General features: G+C 44.2%; 1 pseudogene; it reads left to right on the top strand.

Moving 5' to 3' along the window:
• LOC139547290 (divergent protein kinase domain 2B-like) overlaps nt 1-19699 on the top strand; it is a 40184-nt pseudogene extending 20485 nt beyond the window's left edge.

Genomic DNA, 19699 nt, shown 5'->3' on the forward strand with positions numbered 1-19699 from the left:
ACACGTGGGAAAGGTTGAGGGGTTGTGAGTACTTTCTGAAGGTACTGTATTATTATTGGTGTCACTACGTCAGACTTACCACTGGACCACCTCTCTCAAGTTTAGCTAGAGTGACACCTACTGGTTATGCATTAGTTCTGCACACTACAATTATAAGACCAGAATGTTCATACTTAAAAGGCCCAAAGCAGCCATTTTTATCTCAATATCAAATCAGGAAGTATCTTACTGTGACTGTTTTCAATTAAAATTGTTTTGAAAAAAAGACACATTTCTCAAACAAGAATTTAGCTTGGACTGTCTCGGAGTGGTCTGAGTAGGGAGGGGAAAACTGAAAACTAGCTGTTATTGGCAGAGAGGTTTGGAACTCTGTCTTTTTGGTCTATTAACTAATTAACCGCCGGACAAATCTCCATCCCACCAAAACAGGCTGAAATTTTCGGCGGTCATTTCAAACAGTATTTACACTAAAAGGGCATTATCATCATTTTCACAATTTCACATTATTATTCCAACCTCAGTGTGGAAATATATATAAAACACAGGGAAATCACGTTTTTGACTGCACTGGGCCTTTAACTATGTAAGACAAAACAAGACTGTTTCTTCACTTCAATTAATCAATCAAATGTATTTATTAAGCCCTTTTTACATCAGCAGACGTCACAAAGTGCTTACACAGAAACCCAGCCTAAAACCCCAAACAGCAAGCAATGCAGATGTAGAAGCACGGTGGCTAGGAAAAACTCCCTAGAAAGGCCAAAACCTAGGAAGAAACCTAGAGAGGAACCAGGTTCTGTGGGGTGGCCAGTACATGGTCATTAAGGCCAGATCGTTCTCCAAGATGTTCAAACATGACCAGCAGAATCAAACAATAATCACCGTGGTTGTAGAGGGTGCAACAGGTCAGCACCTCAGGAGAAAATGTCAGTTGACTTTTCATAGGTCAAGACAGCAGGTGCGGTAGAGACGGTGGTGGTAGTGGTGGTGGGGGGGGGGGGGGGTCTGGTAACACATCAGGGTTCCATAGCCACAGGCAAAATAGCAGAAACTAGATCAGCATCACGACCAGGTGGACTAGGGACTGGGACAGCCAGGAGTCATCAGGACAGGCAGTCCTGAGGCATGGCCCTAGGGCTCAGGTCCTCCGGGAGGGGGGAGAGAGGTGGAAGAATTAGAGGAAGAATACTTAAGATCACACAGGACACCAGATAAGACAGAAGAATTACTCCAGATAGGACAGACTGACCCTAGCCCCCCGGCACATTGACTATCACAGCATAGATACTGGATGCTGAGACGGACGGACGGATGGACGGAGGGGTTGGGGGACACTGTGGCCCTGTCCAACAATACCCCTGGACAGGGCCAAACAGGCAGGATATAACCCCACCCACTTTGAAAAAGCACAGCCCCCACACCACTATAGGGATATCAACAGACCGCCAACTTACAACCCTTAGTCAAGGCTGAGTATAGCCCACGAAGATCTCTACTGTATATGTCCTGTGCGTTTAAGTACTGTATGTTCCTCACACACCTCAATGTTACAGTAATGTGTGGCAAGAGTCCGAATGTGTAAAGTCTTAAGGAATATTATGACACAAGTACAGTAGATAATGGTGATACACCTAAAATACATGTCCCAAGATACCCGTTAAACTTCTGTCATCTACCAGAGAAAATTGTTATATTTCCATTGTTTCCAACGGATATCGTGCAATGGCCAGAAAATATCAACTAAGCCTCAATTGTGTTCCAAGACTAATTTCCTTTCCTCAGGTTCGATTGGTGGATGTCCCCGGATCCCACTCTCCCATTGGCTGAGAAGCAGAGTTTCCCGGGGAGCCTTACGGATGATTCGTTGAGCTGGCGTCCGGTGGTCTTGTCGTTCCTCGATATGGACATATGGGCTCAGGGACAAGTGTGAATAGATGTTAACGGGTACAGGTGTGTATGGGTACAGGTGTGTATGGGTACAGGTGTGTATGGGTACAGGTGTGTATGGGTACAGGTGTGTATGGGTACAGGTGTGTATGGGTACAGGTGTGTAAAGTTCAACATTCTGGAACGTGGCACACTCCTGAACCCATGACTGCACCCCTTCCAGGATCTGGTTCCTCCCCTGCTGCATTTCCCCTCCCAGAGGCTTTGATTTAACTAGGCCAGGCTGCTGGACCGCATTGTGTGCCGCTATGCTGAGGTGTTGGACGTGGGCAGTGTTCAGATGAAGCACTTCTCAGAGAGAGTCAAACTACAGCTGCTCTACACGCTAGCTGTCAATCAACAGCCTCTCATACTGCAGGTGGGCCAGAGATATATGTAGATAGATACTCAGAGCCGGATTTCCCTCACACAGATAAAGCCTAGGACAAAAACAACCATGTTAAATTAACATTCTCCATTGAAAGTGTACATTTTTTTTACAAGGACTAGGAATAATCTGTGTCCAGGAAACCAGCCCTTGAGTTTAGGCATAAGTATACTGTAGCATCCTACGTGCAAAACCAGCAACCTTGTGGACCTCTTTGTGTAATGTCTTGGTTTCGTAAAGGATTTGGACAGATGGATGGTTGTTTCTTCTACACGTGCTACCCAAGGGCTTTACCAGTTATATATCTATATTAGAACAAAAGTGACAGTGAAAGTTATAGCTACTGGTATACTTTAATCTCCTAAAGTCTATTGACGGTGCATCAATCTAAGTAACATAATTTAAAAAATAACCATCAAAATCCATCAGTTAAAGCTAGATATATATTTTTTTGCATGGGCTGCATCTCAATCCACCACATCCATCTATGTCGGCCTTCCGCATCTGTGGTGGATTGAGATGCAGCCCATACAAAAAAAACATCTGCTGTGGAAAGTGGCAGAGCTACAGAGCCGTTTGTCAGACCAGGAGACAAGAAAAACCGGGTCTTCTGGCGAAAACGGCCTACTATCTAATAGGACCACTCTATACAATAGTGTTCTTCGTTTTGCTCCACGACCCCCCCAAATGTCACGGGACTAGTCTGAAGTCGGTAATGTTGACGTGCCAACGTTTGTCTGTAGCGTCCGAACCGATTGGGCTACAAACTAATAGAATGGGGAGACTCTCACAAAGGTTTTCTCCGTTTTGCTCTACGACCCCGACAAGTCACGGGACTCGTCTAAAGGTAACCCATACATATTCATTTAAGTATTTTTGTGCCAATAAAATAAGGGGTTATATGTGTAAAATAAATTATATATATATATATATTTATATTTACAGTTGAAGTCGGAAGTGTACATACACTTAGGTTGGAGTCATTAAAACTCGCTTTTCAACCACTCCACACATTTCTGTAGCTTTGGCAAGTCGGTATGTGCAGCCACAAGTCATTTTTCCAACAATTGTTTACAGACAGATTATTTGACTTATAATTCACTGTATCACAATTCCAGTGGGTCAGAATGTACACTAAGTTGACTGTGCCTTTAAACAGCTTGGAAAATTCTAGAAAATGATGTCATGGCTTTAGAAGCTGCTGATAGGCTAAGTGACATCATTTGAGTCAATTGGAGGTGTACCTGTGGATGTTTTTCAAGGCCTACCTTCAAACTCAGTGCCTATTTGCTTGACATGATGGGAAAATCAAAAGAAATCAGCCAAGACCTCAGAAAAAAAATTGTAGACCTCCACAAGTCTGGTTCATCCTTGGGAGCAATTTACAAATGCCTGAAGGTACCATGTTCATCTGTACAAACAATAGTACGCAAGTATAAACAACATGGGACCACGCAGCCGTCATACCGCTCAGGAAGGAGATGCGTTCTGTCTCCTAGAGATGAACGTACTTTGGTGCGAAAATGCAAATCAATCCCAGAACAACAGCAAATGACCTTGTGAAGATGCTGGAGGAAATGGGTACAAAAGTATCTATATCCACAGTAAAACGAGTCCTATATCGACATAACCTGAAAGGCCGCTCAGCAAGGAAGAAGCCACTGCTCCAAAACCACCATAAAAAAGCCAGACTACGGTTTGCAACTGCACATGGGGACAAAGATCATACTTTTTGAAGAAATGTCCTCTGGTCTGATGAAACAAAAATGGAACTGTTTGGCCATAATAACCATCGTTATGTTTGGAGGAAAAAGGGGGAGGCTTGCAAGCCGAAGAACACTATCCCCACCGTGAAGCACGGGGGTGGCAGCATCATGTTGTGGGGGTGCTTTGCTGCAGGAGGGACTGGTGCACTTCACAAAGTTGATGGCATCATGAGGGAGGGAAATTATGTGGATATATTGAAGCAACATCTCAAGACATCAGTCAGGAAGTTAAAGCTTGATCACAAATGGATCTTCCAAATGGACAATGACCCCAAGCATACTTCCAAAGTTGTGGCAAAATGGTTTAAGGACAACAAAGTCAAGGTATTGGAGTGGCCATCACAAAGCCCTGACCTCAATCCTATAGAACATTTGTGTATTTAACTGGAAAAAGCATGTGCGAGCAAGGAGGCCTACAAACCTGACTCAGTTACACCAGCTGTGTCAGGAGGAATGGGCCAAAATTTACCCAATATATTGTGGGAAGCTTGTGGAAGGCTACCCGAAACGTTTAACCCAAATTAAACAATTTAAAGGCAATGCTACCAAATACTAATTGAGTGTATGTAATCTTCCGACCCACTGGGATTGTGATGAAAGAATTAAAAGCTGAAATAAATAATTCTCTCCACTATTATGCTGACATTTCACATTCTTAAAATAAAGTGGTGATCCTAACTCACCTAAAACAAGGATTAAATGTCAGGAATTGTGAAAAACTGAGTTTAAATGTATTTGGCTAAGGTGTATGTAAACTTCCGACTTCCACTGGATATTATAACTCCTAGATAGAGGACAGACACTTCAAAACTTTAATCTACATGATTTATTTTTTGACTGTCTTTTCTGCCTTTTATGAATGTGTTATTCAATGCATTTCTATGGGCTATAGTAGTAAAGACCAAATTCAATATTTTATGAAATAAATACACTGACCATGGAGATCACAATAAAAGCAGCAGAGAGGTGACTCTCTGTCCAGAACAGAAGGAACCCCTTTGATGCAGCTGCTGCCTTCATTCCCTCTGTACGTGGATCAAAGGGGTTCCCACTGTTCTGGAGACAGAATCACGGAACAACCCAGGGGCAAGCATACTGATGTTTGTTCACCATCTTACCCTCCTCCTCTCCTCCGCTGCTCTACTCTGTATCCTGTTTCCTCACCCAGGACCTGGGCCACAACAGCCTGGGCTTCCTGCTCTACTATACCCGGCTAGGGGAGGACATATTCGGCTTGCTAGACAACCAGAGAGTGTTCATCACAGATGCCAGCAGCATAGGAGTCATCGACCTGGAGCAGGGTGAGTGGAATGAATGGCTACCAGTGCTGACGTTACCGGAGGATGGGGAGACCGATGATGATGATAAGGGGTTGCACTTTCCCAAAGTACTCAAAGCTATTTTACATGTAGGTGGTGGGCCGAAGCCAAAAAACGTGATATTGATCCATCCCCTTTGAGGGAGGAGCATCATTTTTGTTTATGACATTAAAACATTCTTATGATGATTATAAAATTAGTTGACATCTTCAATTCTTGGCCATTTTCTCATAAAAAATATTTCAACACTGTCTGCTCAGGCAAATTTGCTGAACTGCTAAATGTAGAACCAATCAGAACTCCTGTACATTCCCTTCGTAATGAAGGCAGCCAACGGCCTGCTCCAATCTACATTTACATTTACATTTAAGTCATTTAGCAGACGCTCTTATCCAGAGCGACTTACAAATTGGTGCATTCACCTTATGATATCCAGTGGAACAACCACTTTACAATAGTGCATCTAACTCTTTTAAGGGGGGGGGGGGTTAGAAGGATTACTTTATCCTATCCTAGGTATTCCTTAAAGAGGTGGGGTTTCAGGTGTCTCCGGAAGGTGGTGATTGACTCCGCTGACCTGGCGTCGTGAGGGAGTTTGTTCCACCATTGGGGTGCCAGAGCAGCGAACAGTTTTGACTGGGCTGAGCGGCAACTGTACTTCCTCAGAGGTAGGGAGGCGAGCAGGCCAGAGGTGGATGAACGCAGTGCCCTTGTTTGGGTGTAGGGCCTGATCAGAGCCTGAAGGTACGGAGGTGCCGTTCCCCTCACAGCTCCGTAGGCAAGCACCATGGTCTTGTAGCGGATGCGAGCTTCAACTGGAAGCCAGTGGAGAGAGCGGAGGAGCGGGGTGACGTGAGAGAACTTGGGAAAGTTGAACACCAGACGGGCTGCGGCGTTCTGGATGAGTTGTAGTGGTTTAATGGCACAGGCAGGGAGCCCAGCCAACAGCGAGTTGCAGTAATCCAGACGGGAGATGACAAGTGCCTGGATTAGGACCTGCGCCGCTTCCTGCGTGAGGCAGGGTCGTACTCTGCGAATGTTGTAGAGCATGAACCTACAGGAACGGGTCACCGCCTTGATGTTAGTTGAGAACGACAGGGTGTTGTCCAGGATCACGCCAAGGTTCTTAGCACTCTGGGAGGAGGACACAATGGAGTTGTCAACCGTGATGGCGAGATCATGGAACGGGCAGTCCTTCCCCGGGAGGAAGAGCAGCTCCGTCTTGCCGAGGTTCAGCTTGAGGTGGTGATCCGTCATCCACACTGATATGTCTGCCAGACATGCAGAGATGCGATTCACCACCTGGTTATCAGAGGGGGGAAAGGAGAAGATTAATTGTGTGTCGTCTGCATAGCAATGATAGGAGAGACCATGTGAGGATATGACAGAGCCAAGTGACTTGGTGTATAGCGAGAATAGGAGAGGGCCTAGAACAGAGCCCTGGGGGACACCAGTGGTGAGAGCACGTGGTGCGGAGACAGATTCTCGCCACGCCACCTGGTAGGAGCGACCTGTCAGGTAGGACGCAATCCAAGCGTGGGCCGCGCCGGAGATGCCCAGCTCGGAGAGGGTGGAGAGGAGGATCTGATGGTTCACAGTATCAAAGGCAGCCGATAGGTCTAGAAGGATGAGAGCAGAGGAGAGAGAGTTAGCTTTAGCAGTGCGGAGCGCCTCCGTGACACAGAGAAGAGCAGTCTCAGTTGAATGACTAGTCTTGAAACCTGACTGATTTGGATCAAGAAGGTCATTCTGAGAGAGATAGCAGGAGAGCTGGCCAAGGACGGCACGTTCAAGAGTTTTGGAGAGAAAAGAAAGAAGGGATACTGGTCTGTAGTTGTTGACATCGGAGGGATCGAGTGTAGGTTTTTTCAGAAGGGGTGCAACTCTCGCTCTCTTAAAGACGGAAGGGACGTAGCCAGCGGTCAAGGATGAGTTGATGAGCGAGGTGAGGTAAGGGAGAAGGTCTCCGGAAATGGTCTGGAGAAGAGAGGAGGGGATAGGGTCAAGCGGGCAGGTTGTTGGGCGGCCAGCCGTCACAAGACGCGAGATTTCATCTGGAGAGAGAGGGGAGAAAGAGGTCAAAGCACAGGGTAGGGCAGTGTGAGCAGAACCAGCGGTGTCGTTTGACTTAGCAAACGAGGATCGGATGTCGTCGACCTTCTTTTCAAAATGGTTGACGAAGTCATCAGCAGAGAGGGAGGAGGGGGGAGGAGGGGGAGGAGGATTCAGGAGGGAGGAGAAGGTGGCAAAGAGCTTCCTAGGGTTAGAGGCAGATGCTTGGAATTTAGAGTGGTAGAAATTGGCTTTAGCAGCAGAGACAGAAGAGGAGAATGTAGAGAGGAGGGAGTGAAAGGATGCCAGGTCCGCAGGGAGGCGAGTTTTCCTCCATTTCCGCTCGGCTGCCCGGAGCCCTGTTCTGTGAGCTCGCAATGAGTCGTCGAGCCACGGAGCAGGAGGGGAGGACCGAGCCGGCCTGGAGGATAGGGGACATAGAGAGTCAAAGGATGCAGAAAGGGAGGAGAGGAGGGTTGAGGAGGCAGAATCAGGAGATAGGTTGGAGAAGGTTTGAGCAGAGGGAAGAGATGATAGGATGGAAGAGGAGAGAGTAGCGGGGGAGAGAGAGCGAAGGTTGGGACGGCGCGATACCATCCGAGTAGGGGCAGTGTGGGAAGTGTTGGATGAGAGCGAGAGGGAAAAGGATACAAGGTAGTGGTCGGAGACTTGGAGGGAAGTTGCAATGAGATTAGTGGAAGAACAGCATCTAGTAAAGATGAGGTCAAGCGTATTGCCTGCCTTGTGAGTAGGGGGGGAAGGTGAGAGGGTGAGGTCAAAAGAGGAGAGGAGTGGAAAGAAGGAGGCAGAGAGGAATGAGTCAAAGGTAGACGTGGGGAGGTTAAAGTCACCCAGAACTGTGAGAGGTGAGCCATCCTCAGGAAAGGAACTTATCAGGGCGTCAAGCTCATTGATGAACTCTCCAAGGGAACCTGGAGGGCGATAAATGATAAGGATGTTAAGCTTGAAAGGGCTGGTAACTGTGACAGCATGGAATTCAAAGGAGGCGAATCTATGATGTAAACAAAGCCTCTTGTGAAAACGTGAGCTGCTGTCTAATGAAGAGGAACAGATATACACTATATATACAAAAGGATGTGGACACCCCTTCAAATTTGTGGATCCGGCTATTTCAGCCACACCCGTTGCTGAGGTGTATAAAATCGAGCACACAGCCATGAAATCTCCATAGACGAACATTGGCAGTAAAATGGCCTTACTGAAGAGCTCAGTGACTTTCAACATAGCACTGTCATAGGATGCCACCTTTCCAACAAGTCAGTTCAAAAATGTTCTGCCCTGCTAGAGCTGCCCGGGTCAACTGTAAGTGCTGTTATTGTGAAGTGGAAACGTCTAGGTAAGCCACACAAGCTCACAGAACAGGACCGCTGAGTGCTGAAGAGCGTAGCACGTACAAATCCTCAGCTGCAACACTTACTACCGAGTTCCAAACTGCCTCTGGAAGAAAATCAGCACAATAACTGTTCGTCGGGAGATTCATAAAATAGGTTTTCATGGCCAAGCAGCAACAAACGAGCCTAAGATCACCATGAGCAATGCCAAGCATCAGCTGGAGTGGTGTAAAGCTCACTGCCATTGGACTCTGGAGCAATGGAAACGCGTTCTCTGGAGTGATGAATCACACTTCACCATCTGGCAGTCCAACGGACGAATCTGGGTTTGGCGGATGCCAGGAGAACGCTACCTGCCCCAATGCATAGTGCCAACTGTAAAGTTTGGTGTAGGAGGAATAATGGTCTGGGGCTGTTTTTCATGGTTCAGGCCCCTTAGTTCCAGTGAAGGCACATCATAATGCTACAGCATACAATGACATTCTAGACGATTCTGTGCTTCCAACTTTGTGGCAACAGTCTGGGGAAGGCCCTTTCCTGTTTCAGCATGACAATTCCCCTGTGAACAAAGCGAGGTCCATACAGAAATGTTTTGTTGAGATCGATGTGGAAGAACTTGACTGGCCTAGACAAAGCCTTGACCTCAATCCCATAGAAAACCTTTGGGAGGGTTTCGAACGCCAACTGCGAGCCAGGCCTAATCGCCCAACATCAGTGCCCGACCTCACTAATGTTCTTGTGGCTGAATGGAAGCAAGTGCCCGCAGCAATGTTCCAACATTAGTGGAAAGCATTCCCAGAAGAGTGGAGGCTGTTATAGCAGCAATGTTCCAACATTAGTGGAAAGCATTCCCAGAAGAGTGGAGGCTGTTATAGCAGCAATGTTCCAACATCTAGTGGAAAGCCTTCCCAGAAGAGTGGAGGCTGTTATAGCAGCAATGTTCCAACATTAGTGGAAAGCATTCCCAGAAGAGTGGAGGCTGTTATAGCAGCAATTTTCCAACATTAGTGGAAAGCATTCCCAGAAGAGTGGAGGTTGTTATAGCAGCAAAGAGAGGACCAACTCCATGTTAATGCCCATGACTTTGGAATGAGATGTTCGACGAACAGGTGTTCACATACTTTTAGTCATGTAGTGTAGCTAGCTTCCAAAGACTGAAATAAGATAAATATCTGTTTTCGAGTGCATTTAAATATCTGTTTTCGTTGACCATTTAACCAATTTTTTTAAAGCTAGCCACTGTTAATTTGACTAGCCTAGCCAGCTACTGTAAATGTCTATTTGCGTTTCATTACCTCTCTGTCAGTGAATTCAATTTTTGAATCATGTTTTGGCATGATTATACACTCAGTGGCCAGTTTATTAGGCACACCCATCTAGTAGAGTCAGATCCCCCCTTTCCATCCAGAACAGCCTGAATTATTGGGGTGTGGAAACGTTGCTCAATTGGTATCAAGGGACCTAACGTGTGCCTGGAAAAAATTCCCACACCATTCCACCACCAGCCTGTACTGTTGACACCAGACAAGACGAGGCCATGGACTCATGCTGCTTACGCCAAATCCTGACCAGGCAATGGTTTTCCACTCCTCTGTTGTCCAGTGTTGGTGATCGAGTGCCCACTGGAGCTGCTTCTTCTTGTTTTTAGCTGATAGGAGTGGAACCTACTGTAGTCGTGTGCCCACTGGAGCTGCTTCTTCTTGTTTTTAGCTGATAGGAGTGGAACCTACTGTAGTCGTGTGCCCACTGGAGCTGCTTCTTCTTGTTTTTAGCTGATAGGAGTGGAACCTACTGTAGTCGTGTGCCCACTAGAGCCGCTTCTTCTTGTTTTTAGCTGATAGGAGTGGAACCTGCTGTGATCGCGTGCTGCAGTAGCCCATCCGTGATACAGACCGATGAGTTGTGTGTTCTGAGACGCCGTTTTTCACAACGCTGTTGTACTGAGCCGTTATTTGTCTGCCTGTTCTCTTGCAAGATTCTTGCCATTCTCTCATCAACAAGCTGTTTTCACCCACAGGACTGCTGTTGGCTGAATGTTTTTTGTTTGTTTCACCATTCTCGGTAAAACCTAGACACCGTCATGCGTGAAAAGCCCAGCCGTTTCTGAGATACTGGAATCGGCGCGCCTGCCACCAACGATCATACCACGCTCAAAGTCGCTTAGGTCACGCGCTTTATTAGGTGGTGTACCTAATAAACTGGCCAATGAGTGTATGTATCATTTCAAGTAACTAGTAGCAGGCTTAAAGAAACATTAAATCATATACTTTGCAAAACCCAAACAAAAGCATGTAGATGGTAAGGTGTGTGTGTGTGTGTAAGCAAACTAAGTGTGTGAGTGTGCGTGTCATGTATACTTAATTAAATTGGCCTTTTATTGTCCACAGCACAAGCTGCACCTGTGTAATGACCATGCTGTTTAATCAGCTTCTTGATATGACACACCTGTCAGGTGGATGGATTATCTTGGCAAAGGAGAAATGCTCACTAACAGGGTTGTAAACATTTTTAAATGTGTATTAAAGGAACACAATTGCCTCTGAATTACGAGCACACAAAAGAAACCTGGGTTGGGTTCGATAGGGAAATAAAGTTTTGAAACAGGGCGGTGCAACCTGAAATTACACTGAACAAAAATATAAATAATAATTTTTTTTTTTTTTTTTTTTTAGCTCATTAAACATGGGACTAACACTTTATATGTTGCGTTTATATTTTTGTTCAGTGTAAGTTGTTTCAAAACTTTTTATTTCCCTATTGAACACAACCCAGGTTTATTTTGTGTGCTCGTAATTCAGTGGCAATTGTGTCCCTTTAAGCCTGACTGTAACTCTGTATTAGCCGGACAATTTACTGAGATGCTGTAATTGTCTACAACAGATGAAAATGCTACCCCGTGAGCAGTGAGTGTACAAACAGAACATCTAAAAACAGTCAGATAAATAGTTCTAATAATCACGAGTCCTAAGATCAAACAGTAGTTGTCTGAAGTAACTGCGAAGTTCCTGTTGCATATGAAACAAAAACAATATGTTCCACTATTCTATCAGATCTACAGAAGCTCAGTGGGGATATTTAATGATGTCTGCTGTCTTTGTGTATGGTGGCATCATATGGAAGATTGGGTTGGAATTGCGGGGGAAATAGGCCCACACACAGACTAGGGGAGAGAAGCTGATTTCAGACAGTATTTTAGAATTTTGTATTTTATTAGGATGTCCAATTAGATGCTGCCAAGGAATTGGCTACTCTTCCTGGGGTCCAAACAGAAAACAAAACAACTAAAATACATACTATACATAATACACTACATAGCACACTACATAGTACACTACATAACACACTACATAGCACACTGCATAGTACACTGCATAGTACACTGCATAGTACACTGCATAGTACACTACATAGTACACTGCATAGTACACTGCATAGTACACTACATAGTACACTGCATAGTACACTGCATAGTACACTGCATAGTACACTGCATAGCACACTACATAGCACACTACATAGCACACTGCATAGTACACTGCATAGCACACTGCATAGTACACTGCATAGTACACTACATAGCACACTACATAGCACACTACATAGCACACTACATAGCACACTACATAGTACACTACATAGCACACTACATAGCACACTGCATAGTACACTACATAGTACACTGCATAGTACACTGCATAGTACAATGCTAAATGCAATACAAAATATATCTCCGTGTCTCCTCACAGTCCCCGTTGTGCCGTAAGGTGTTCTTTATCCGGTTTTTGAATCTGGTTTTATTGCTAGATTGAGTTACCTGGGATGGCAGAAAGTTCCATGTAGTCATGGCTCTATTTAATACTGTGTATTTCCCAGCCTCTGTTCTGAACCTGGGGACTGTAAATGTCTTGTACCGGTGAGTGTCCGAACTGTGTGTCAACTGCTTGAACAGACAGTTGGGTACCTTCGACACATCAATACCTCGCACAAAGACCTATAATGATGCAGTCAATCTCTCCTCAACTTTGAGCCAGGAGAGATTGACATGTTTTCGTTGACATTCGGTGTACATCTAAGTGTAATACGTGCTGCTCTGTTCTGGACCAACTGCAATTTTCCTGTCCTTCTTTGCCGCACATGACCACACAACTGGGCAATAGTCCAGGTGCAACAAAACTAGAGCCTGTAGGACCTGTCTGGTTAATTGATATAAACACAGAGTATACCGTGCCTTCGGAAAGAATTCAGACCCTTGACTTTTTCTAAATGTTGTTATGTTACAGCCTTATTCTAAAATGGATTTAAAAAATAATATAAATCCTCAGCAACCTACACAGAATACCCCATAATGACATCACAATACCCCATAATGACAAACCAAAAATAGGTTTAGACATTTTTGCACATTTATTAAAAGTAAAAAACAGAAATACCTTATTTACATAAATATTAAAACACTTTGCTATGAGATTTGAAATTGAGCTCAGGTGCATTCTGGTTCCATTGATCATCCTTGAGATGTTTCTACAACTTGATTGGAGTCCAGCTGTGGTAAATTCAATTGATTGGACATGATTTGGACATGATTTGGAAAGGTCCCACAGTTTACAGTGCAAGTCACAGGAAAAACCAAGTCATGAAATCAAACAAATTGTCCATAGAACTCCAAGACAGGATTGTGTCGAGAAACAGTGTCACGTTCCTGACCTGTTTTCTGTTAGTTTTTGTATGTGTTAGTTGGTCAGGACGTGAGTTTGGGTGGGCAGTCTATGTTTTCTGTTTCTATGTTGGTTAATGGGTACCTAATATGGTTCTCAATTAGAGGCAGGTGGTTTTCATCTCCTCTGATTGAGAACCATATTAAGGTAGGTGTTGTCACATTGTTTGTCATGGGTGGTTGTCTCCTGTGTCTGTGTTTGTTTGCACCATACGGGACTGTTTCGTTCGTTCATCGTTTTATGTAGTCATTTTTCCTGTTCGTGCGTTCTTCGTGTTATATGTAAGTTCGTATGTTCAGGTTTGTCTACATTCGTTTTGTTGTTTTGTAAGTATTCAAGTGAAGTTCTTGTTTTTCGTCTACACTTAAATAAATTCATTATGTCTAAATACAACGCTGCAGTTTGGTTCAATCCCTGCTCCTCCTCTTCGGATGAAGAGGAGGAGGAACGCCGTTACAAACAGATCTGGGGAAGGGTACTAAAACATTTCTGTAGCATTGAAGGTCCCCAAGAACACAGTGGCCTCCATCATTCTTAAATGGAAGAAGTTTGGAACCACCAAGACAATTCCTAGAGCTGGCCTCCCGGCCAAACTGAGCAATCGGGGGAGAAAGGCCTTGGTCAGGGAGGTGGAGATCAAGCCTTTATGGTAGAGTGGCCAGACGGAAGCCAATCCTCAGTAAAAGGCACATGACAGCTCACTTGGAGTTTGCCAAAAGGTACCTAAAGACTCTCAGACCATGAGAAACAAGATTCTCTGGTCTGAGGAAACCAAAATTGAACTCTTTGGCCTGAATGCCAAGTGTCATGTCTGGAGGAAACCTGGCACCATCCCTACGATGAAGCATGGTGGTGGCAGCATCATGCTGTGGGGATGTATTTCAGTGGCATGAATTGGGAGACTAGTCAGGATCAAGGCAAAGATGAAGGTAGCAAAGTACAAGGAGATCCTTGATTAAAACCTGCTCAAGAGCGCTCAGGACCTCAGACTGGGGCGAAGGTTCACCTTCCAACAGGACAACGATCCTAAGCAAACAGCCAAGAAAACAGGAGTGGCTTCGGGACAAGTCTCTGAATGTCCTTGAGTAGGGCTGTGGCAGTCACGAAATTTCATCAGCCGGTGATGAACTGTCAGTCTTACGGTAATTAACCAATAATTAACATAAACACATTTAGCATCTCCTGGCTTCCACACATAACCTACAACCCATTTAAAAAGTATAATAATCCATGAAATATAGCCTACACCTTCACAATGAATCCATTATTTGTTTTAGACAGGTCGAAAGAAGCATGATATGAAGAAAATGTAGTCTATTTCAGAAGAAAAGAGTAGCATACTGAGTTGTCTTTATGTTAGGTCCTGATGTGGCTATACCAAATGGCTGTGGGCTACACTAGTTCATTTGGCAGACAATATTTGCTTATAATTGGCACTATTTTATATTATTTTATAGTATGAAGAATACAATTGAATAAAGCTGAATTAAATATTATCTCCTAAACGATTTGAGGGAGTGCGCACATGCGGCTATTCTGTGTTGAGCGGTTAATAAAGAAATAGGTACTCCTCAATGCTTAATATACAGTTATTAATGTAACTTTAGATGTTCTACAAATGTTGGGCTATATGTTTTGATTTTTAATACATTGTGATGAGATTAGAAATATGATTTGAAAAAAATGTGTGTGACAGGCATGAGCTCTACTTAGATTTTTGCTGGCTGTACACACTCCAATAGTCTCTCATTCACAATTTGACAAGCACTAATGCCTCGAATTTCACGGCAGCATCCCATTTGTTGCCGTAATGCACCCTAAAAAAAGTAGACTTTTTGCGGCCCGGAGTGCTGCGAAACATCGGCTACTGGCCACGTCCTTATGCAACTCCGAGGTGCATATTGAAGATATTGGATGAACTGTCTACATTTACTTTTCGTCAGCCAACAAGATGAATAGTTCTAACGAACAGGAAAAGCACGAGCCTGTCAATCTACTATCCCCCATAGTACAAAAGTCGACCAATTCTATTCTGTGCGAGAAATACATATTCCAAACATAGTCTGGGATAGTTGTGGGATGCGATAGATCCCATATTCATACAACCTTTAGCATCCCAAAACCTGTTTTAGCTTAAAATGTTGATAAACTATTAGGCTATTTCTTCACATTATAAGCGCAGCAATGTCCACATGATAATAGGCTATAAGCACAAATGTTCCATTAGCAGAATTCACCATTATCAACAGTGACCGCAAATGCAGTTATGCATGTAATGCTTTTATTATAAAGATGCATTTTTATGGTGAAAATAACGTAACAAAATGTGGAAAAATGACCGCCATCTCAGCAGTAAAAGACGATGCAATGGCCAAACTTGTTTGTTGATATTACAAAATAGGGAATGGATGCAGAGAAATTGTATACGTATATGTATCAAAATGTACAGGCAGGTCCATAATTATTGGCACCCTTGATAAAGATGAGCAAAAAATAATAATACAAATACTGAGCAATATTGTATGCTACATTTTCTTTTGCAAATGTTATTTATACTTGACATCATTCGACTGAGTTTATGGATTGTCCTCTTCAATTCAAACCACAGGTGTTCAATAGGGTTCAAGTCCAGAGACTGAGAAGGTCATGGCAAAATGTTGATTTGTGGTCAATTAAGCATTTCTTCGTGGATTTCGATGTGTGCTTGGGGTTACTGTCTTGCTGGAAGATTCAATTGGGGCCAAGTGTCAGCCTCCTTGCAGAGGCAACTAGGAGAAAATGTCCTGGTACCGGATAAAGTTCATGATGCCGGTGACCTTAACAAGGGCCACAGCACCAGTGGAAGTAAAATAGCCCTGTAATATAGAAAACGCACCACAATATTTTACAATAAGTATGAGGTACTTTTCTGCTTATGCTTCTGTTTTTCGATGCTAAACCCACCACTGGTGAGCATGGCCAAAGAGCTCCGTTTCCATGTCATCTGACCATAGCATCGCCTGGAGTTTGCTAAACGGCATTGGCACTTGGATTGGAACCGGTGCTATGGTCAGATTACATGAAAATAGAGATCTTTGGCCACGTACACCAGGCTCAATAGTGTCATCCTCACAAGGGAAGGTTGCTAGAGTGTTGAAAACAGGGAAGGCAATCATTTTGACCCCTATCTTTTTTAGATGTACTTGTTGAACAAAATCTCTTTCTCTGAGCAACTGAATTAGTATAAAATAATTTCCCCTTTTTTTAATGCATACAATATAGCTCAGTATTTGAATTATTTATTTTATACTGTCAATGGGTAGGTCCATGGTTAATATTGAGACTCCCCTCTCTCTCTCTCTGTCTCTGACATATTGTCCTGCCTAGGTCAGGGTGCGCCCCCCTCCTTGCAGCTCCGTCCACCCCACCCAGAGCCTCACTCTGCTCTGCACAGCCCTGCTGCCCTGACTGCTGCTCACATCCAGGGAGAGGGGTGGCCGAGCCAACCAGGCTACCCAGGGAGGCGGACGCAGGTATGCCGGAGACGTGTCACTGTTGCTGAGAGTGGGTGCAGACCCGAGCTGAAGGATCATGGCAGCAGTAAGATCTCTGAGGGACCTGCTTAAACCCCTGATGCCCAGCAACTCACGCTACGCCTACAGATACCCAGAGTGCAGATACAACCAGGAATACAGAGAGATGGCAGGACTACAGTACCCATACTTCCCTGCTATAGACAATGTTAAGTCCACAGGTGCAGATATGACCAGGGATACTGAAACCTGGTGGGACTGCAGAGCTTTGAGATTGGACTGGCACAGGGACTTTAGAACGTTATGGAACAGGACAGAACTGATGCCAGGGTGGTGTGTGCTGGAACTGACTATGCACTGAGCTGAATTGCCTATGCATACAAAGGGGGTGGTGCTTCTACACAGGGCTGTGCATGTGGTCTGTAGTAACAGCTTGTAGTGCTTGCTTGTGTAGTAATGAGGACTGTCAGAGTTAACTAATTCACTTTTTGTAATTTTAGTGTACTAATATTTTTTCATTGTGATGAACCGCATTGCGATCAAAATACACTGAAAACATCCGAAATACATAATCTACAGCTAAATACAACAATGTGATGTCAAAAGTTGACATTGATGTTAACCGTTAAAGTAATGCTTTATTAATTTACCTGATTCTGGCATGGGCACAGATGAGGATCTACCTGTGCAGAGCAGCACATGCCCCTTTGCCCTTCCAGTCTCCAAAGTGCCCTTTTTGTGGTGGTATAATTTCCTATACATTTTTGGCCAGTTGTTCTTTAAATTGTCATCTATGCTTCAGAATCAAAAAGTTGCGCGTCTTGATTCTTGACCAGTCATCAGCCTTGGTTATCAAAGTGGGCATGCACATCCAGAGTGACCAAAAGTAAAGTTTTTTTAAATTTACTCCAGTTTTGCAAAAACAGAGTTGGCCTACGTTTATCATCCATTGAAAATTCAGTTTAGCAAAATCTACTAGTGACTCATCTTCACTAGAACAAAAGACTACCTGGCGATCTACTAGTGACTCATCTTCACTAGAACAAAAGACTACCTGGCGATCTACTAGCGACTCATCTTCACTAGAACAAAAGACTACCTGGCGATCTAATAGTGACTCATCTAGAACAAAAGGCTACCTGGCGATCTACTAGCGACTCATCTAGAACAAAAGGCTACCTGGCAATCTATTAGCGACTCATCTAGAACAAAGGCTACCTGGCAATCTACTAGCGACTCATCTAGAACAAAAGACTACCTGGTGATCTACTAGTAACTCATCTAGATCAAAAGGCTACCTGGCGATCTACTTGCGACTCATCTAGAACAAAAGGCTACCTGGCGATCTACTAGCGACTCATCTTCACTAGAACAAAAGGCTACCTGGCGATCTACTAGTGACTCATCTTCGCTAGAACAAAAGACTACCTGGCGATCTACTAATGACTCATCTAGAACAAAAGGCTACCTGGCGATCTACTAGCGACTCATCTAGAACAAAAGGCTACCTGGCGATCTACTAGCGACTCATCTAGAACAAAAGGCTACCTGGCGATCTGATTGATCACTTTCATATTTCAGATACTGTAGGTGCAGTTCGGGTGGCTAGGGGCAGATCATACACACATACCCGACTTAGACACAGGCAGTAGTGCTGACACAACACTGACAACAGATTAGTGTTTGTCAACCATTTCCCGTACCAGTGACTGTTGAGACATGGTCCTCCTCTTTTTTAACCAGGTCATGCCACGGCTGCAGATCTGACTTTTTCTGGATTTTCTGTGCGTGTTTAGTAGAGAACATACAGTAGAGAACTCCGGATCTTTTAGTTCGAGGTCTAAAGATCCAGAAAAAGTTGGATCCGCAGCCAAAACATCAAAAACAAATACAATATGTCAAAACACCCCAGGAGATAAAATTCACCACTATAACTGTTCCTCTGGAGATACAACTCACCACTATAACTGTTCCTCTGTCTGGAGATACAACTCACCACTATAACTGTTCCTCTGTCTGGAGATACAACTCACCACTATAACTGTTCCTCTGTCTGGAGATACAACTCACCACTATAACTGTTCCTCTGTCTGGAGATACAATTCACCACTATAACTGTTCCTCTGTCTGGAGACACAACTCACCACTATAACTGTTCCTCTGTCTGGAGATACAACTCACCACTATAACTGTTCCTCTGTCTGGAGATACAACTCACCACTATAACTGTTCCTCTGTCTGGAGATACAACTCACCACTATAACTGTTCCTCTGTCTGGAGATACAACTCACCACTATAACTGTTCCTGTCTGGAGATACAACTCACCACTATAACTGTTCCTCTGTCTGGAGATACAACTCACCACTATAACTGTTCCTCTGTCTGGAGACTCAACTCACCACTATAACTGTTCCTCTGTCTGGAGATACAACTCACCACTATAACTGTTCCTCTGGAGATACAACACACCACTATAACTGTTCCTCTGTCTGGAGATACAACTCACCACTATAACTGTTCCTCTGGAGATACAACTCACCACTATAACTGTGCCTCTGGAGATACAACTCACCACTATAACTGTTCCTCTGTCTGGAGATACAACTCACCACTATAACTGTTCCTCTGGAGATACAACTCACCACTATAACTGTTCCTCTGTCTGGA

The sequence above is a fragment of the Salvelinus alpinus genome, chromosome 20, assembly GCF_045679555.1.
Source record: "Salvelinus alpinus chromosome 20, SLU_Salpinus.1, whole genome shotgun sequence".
Taxonomy (NCBI): Eukaryota; Metazoa; Chordata; class Actinopteri; order Salmoniformes; family Salmonidae; genus Salvelinus; species Salvelinus alpinus.